Source organism: Chrysochloris asiatica, unplaced genomic scaffold (assembly GCF_000296735.1).
Source record: "Chrysochloris asiatica unplaced genomic scaffold, ChrAsi1.0 scaffold00087, whole genome shotgun sequence".
Taxonomy (NCBI): Eukaryota; Metazoa; Chordata; class Mammalia; order Afrosoricida; family Chrysochloridae; genus Chrysochloris; species Chrysochloris asiatica.
The window spans coordinates 77,847-82,609 of record NW_006408605.1 but is presented as its reverse complement, the minus strand read 5'-3'; the positions used below and the strand labels follow the sequence as shown (position 1 = coordinate 82,609).

Genomic DNA, 4,763 nt, shown 5'->3' with positions numbered 1-4,763 from the left:
GGTGATGATGCATGGACGGGATGGTAACTATGGCAATGAGACAATATATGATGGAATGAATGTAAAACTAATGTTCCCCCATGTAGACCATCACACAATACACAATAAAACATTAAAAAAGAAAGAAAGAAAAAGATGCAAGGTATAACCAGAGTCACTGTACCAAAAAGAAACTATTTATATTCAGCCAGTTCAAGAGATAGCACATGATCAAGATATGATTGTACTGAAGGAAGAACTTTAGGCTGCACTGAAGGCATTGCTAAAAGCAAGTCTCCAGGAATTGACAGAATGCAACTTGAAATCTTTCAACAAACTGATAAAGCATTGGAGCTCACTTAACTATGCTAAGGCATTTGGAAGACAGCTACCCGGCCTATCAATTGAGAGATAACCATATTTTTCCCATTCCAAAGAGAGGTGACCAAACAGAATGGGAAATAATTGAAGAATATTAATATCATATACTAGTAAAATTTTGCTGAAGATAATTAAAAAAACGACCGCAACTGTACATCAATAGGGAACTGGAATCAGAAGAGGATGTGGAAAGAGGGATATCATTACTGACATCAAATGGATCTTGGCTGAAAACAGAGAATATCAAGAAGCTGTCTACTTGTGCTTTGTTAACTATGCAAAGGCTTTCTACAATGTGGGTCATGACAAGCTATGGATAACACTGTGAAGAATGGTTATTCCAGAACACTTCCTTGTACTCATGAAGAATCTCTAAACAAACCATGAGGCAGTTGTTTGAACAGTACAAGGGGATACTGAATAGTTTAAAATTAGGAAAGGTGTGTTATCTCTCATCCTCTGGTTATCAGGAGGGACCAGTCCTAGGAGAAAGGACCAAATGTTTAGTAAAGTGGAGGTTAGCAAAAAAGAGGAAGACTCCCAGTGTGATGGATTGGTACAGTGGCAGCAGCAAGGCCATTGTGAGAATGATGCAGGACTGGGCAGTGTTGTGTTTTGTTGTGCATAGGTTGCTATTAGTTTAAACTGACTCGATAGTGCCTGAGAGCAACAAAGACAGGCTCAATAAGGTGTCCTGGTGTGGTGCTGTAGGATAAACACCACTGCCAACTACAAGGTCAGTGATTCAAGCCCACCAACTGCTCCTTGGAAACCCTATACACGGTTGCTATGAGTCGGCATTGACTCAAAGGCACTTAACAACTGCATCAATGGACTGTATGAGACTGTTGGAGATTGTGGAGATTTGTACTCTTGTATCATGGGTATTTAAATCCAAGCACATTGAGCTATTGCGGGGTTGACTTTACCTAAAGAATTTCCTTGGTTCCAGAGAGATAACCTCTAAAACCAGTGATTGAAGTGCCTTTGGTGAGGACTCATAATAGGTAGGAGTCCTGGTGTGGTGCTGTAGGATAAGCACTGTACTGTTATCTGCAAGATCAGTGGTTCAGACCACCAGCCACCAGCTGCTCCACAGAAACCCTATATAGGGTGGCTATGAGTCAGGACTTAACGGCATCAAGACAGCATAATGGGTGGGGACTGAGTGTACCAGAAAGACCCCACCACATGATATCAACTTTGTGATGTTGAGTGACAAGAGGGTGAGAGAGAAGCAGGATTTTGTGTTATACAATGAAATCCTTAGTAAAAGCTCTGGAACCTGAAGCTTCCTGGTCTTCCTGGTATATGGTAGACATTGGTTCACATGGGAGGATAGGGCATTGATTGGAACATGGAATTCCATGTCGGGAACACCCTCCCCCCCACGACCTCACCCTGTATGTATGTCTATTCACTATATCCCTTGGATAATCATAAATGGAGTTCTTTCAATGAACTCTGTGAGTCATTCTAGCCAGTTATTGAACCCAAGGGTCTGAAGTGGGGGTTGTGCTGGAGACCCCTAAGCTTGTTGCTTTCATCCTAAAGGGAAGTGGAAAAACTGAATTGGTTGCCAGCAGGTCAGAATTGAGACTATTAGATTGGTGCCAGAGAAATGAGAAGTGGGATTTGATGTTCCAAATAGCTCTGTATAATAAAAATCAGATTGTAATAAGGAGCTTTCCGTTGTTCGACAGCATTCTACTGTAAAGAAAAGGAGAATCAAACTCACTGGTTGAATCCAAAGTCGAATCATTTATACAACATACAAAAATTAATTAAAAATGATTCAAAGACCTAAATAAATGTAAAAGTATAAAACTCTTATAAGGAAACATAGATAAACATAGGTGACCTTGGATTAGATTATGGTATTTTAGAAATGACCTTAAAAGCATAAACAATTAGCCCCACCCCTCCTTTTCCCAGGATCTCTCAGGGTGCCACCCATAGCCTTGCATGTTCGAGATGGATGTCCGCATCAGCATACTGTCCTTTGGCTACCAGACATCATGCCTCCCAAGAAGAATGTTCCTGTGAAGAAGCCAGGAGCAGGGATTCTTCCAGTCAAGGCCAAGGCTGAATCAGCTGCCTTCCCAGCCTCTAGAAGCCCCAGGAGGCCCCCATCAGTTGCTCCAAAGTAATGATAGAGTTTAACAAGGACCAGCTAAAGGAGTTCAAGGAGGCTTTTGAGCTGTTTGACCAAGTACGTGGTGGTGGCAAGTAGGTGGTGGACAGCTAGTGTAGGGATGCGATGAGTGCCCTGGGCCTGAGCCCCACCAATGCCAGCATGCTCAAGGTCCTGTGGAATACTGAGACTGAGAAGTTGAAGTCCTAGCATGTGAACTTAGAGGCTCTCCTACCCAGTCTTCAGACAGCGGCCAAGAACCGGAACCAAGGCACATATGAGGACTATTTGGAGGGGTTTCAGCTTTTGACAAGGAAGGGAATGGCAAAGTCATGGGAACAGAGCTCTGACATGCCCTCACCACCCTGGGAGAGAAGCTAACTGAGGAGGAGGTAGAAAGTACTCTGGCAGGACATGAGAACAGTAACAGCTGCATCAACTATGAGGATAAGGGCCAGAGAACAGAAGGAACCAGGGAGGCTTCCTGAAGTACATCCTGAGTGCTATAGATCCTGTGGGGCAGGATACTGTTGACCATTCCTCAGCAGGCAGAAGCACATTACTACCACTAGGAGGCCACCTATTGTTTTTAAAGAGATGATTCTTCCCCCAAAAACAAAAACCATCAAAAAAATAATTTGACTTCATTAATATTAAAAATATTTCTGCATCAACATTATAAAGTGAAAAGGCAGCCAACAGAATGGGAGAAAATATTTGCAAATCATATATGATGCTAAAGGTCTCCATATATAAAGAACTCTTACAACTAATAATAACAAGGCAACCCAATCAAAACTGGGCAAAAGATGTGAATAGACATTTCTCCAAAGAGGTTTACACATGGCTGAAAAGCACATTTAATGATATTCACAAACTTCAGCTATCAGGGAAGTGCAAATCCAAACTACAATTAGATGCTACTTCACACTTGATGGATAAAATAAAAATAATGGAAAATAACAAGTGTTGGTGAGGAAGTGGAGACATTGGAACCCTCTTCCATTTCTGGTCAACATGTAAAGTAGTATAGCCACTGCAGAAAACAGTCTATTAGTTCCTCAAAAAGTTAAACATAAAGTTACTATATAATCCAGGAATTTCACTTCTAAGTATAGACCCAGGAGGATTGAAAACATGTCTATACAAAATGCAGTCAAGAACGTTTATAGCATCAGTATTCAAAACAGTCAAAAAATGGAAAAAGCAAATTGTACATCAACAGCTAAACGAACAAAATGTGGTATGAATATTATTAAGCAATTTAAAGAATGAAGTACTGTTACATGCTATGAGATGGTTATACCTTGAAAACATTATGCTAAATGAAGGCAGCCAGAAGCAAAACACTACATACTATATGAAATACTCAGAAAAGGCAAATTTGTAGAGATGGTTATAAGAAGTGAACACCAGTGGGTTTCTTTTTGACTTAGTAAGATGATTCTATAATTAACAATGGTGATGGCTGTACAACTTTCTGAGCTTACAATGTCACTGATAAAAACCACTGAAGTGTGTACACTAAAAAGGTGAATTTATGGTATGTGAATCATGTTGTTAATTGTGTGGAGTCATTTCTGACTCATAGCGACCCTTTCTAGGGTTTCCAAAAAGCAGCTGGTGAGTTTGAACTGCTGATGATGTGATTCAAATCGACCTTGTGGTCAAGTGCTTATCCTACAGCGCCGCACATAGCTCAATAAAAACTAAATTATATTAAATATATGTGTAATATCCCTTTGTATGGTGATGAAATTGTCATTGTATTGCCTTCTGCTCTGAACCATCACAGGTGTCCAACAGATACGGTGTGTAGGGTTCTCTCCAGCAATTTCCATCTTGAAAAATGGCATCAATTCCGAATTGGCAAAGAGGAAGTAAAACTCTCCCTATTTGCAGACAATAAGATCCTATACATAGAAGACCCAAAGACTCAATTAAAAAGCTACTAGACCTCATTGGAAGATTCAGCTAAGTGACAGGATATAAGATCAACATACAAAAATCAGTTAGATTCCTCTATACCAAGAACAACAACACTGAAAAGAACATTAGGAAAGCAATACCATTTAAATACAAGAGCTGCCCAAAGGATGACATATCTAGGAATAAATGTAACCAGAGAAACAAAGGACTTATACAAAGAAAACTACAAAACACTACTATAAGAGACCTACAAATATGGAAGAAAGTACCATGCTCCTGGATAGGAAGACTTAACATTGTGAAAATGTCAATACTGCCCAAAGCAATTTACACATATAAT

General features: G+C 40.1%; 1 protein-coding gene and 1 pseudogene across 1 annotated transcript in view; both read left to right on the top strand.

The window, feature by feature from the left end:
* Positions 1–4,763, top strand: part of CDKL3 (cyclin-dependent kinase-like 3) — a 108,353-nt gene that overhangs the window by 30,610 nt on the left and 72,980 nt on the right. The gene's annotated exons all lie outside the window — the stretch shown is intronic.
* Positions 2,379–3,095, top strand: LOC102816121 (annotated as a pseudogene).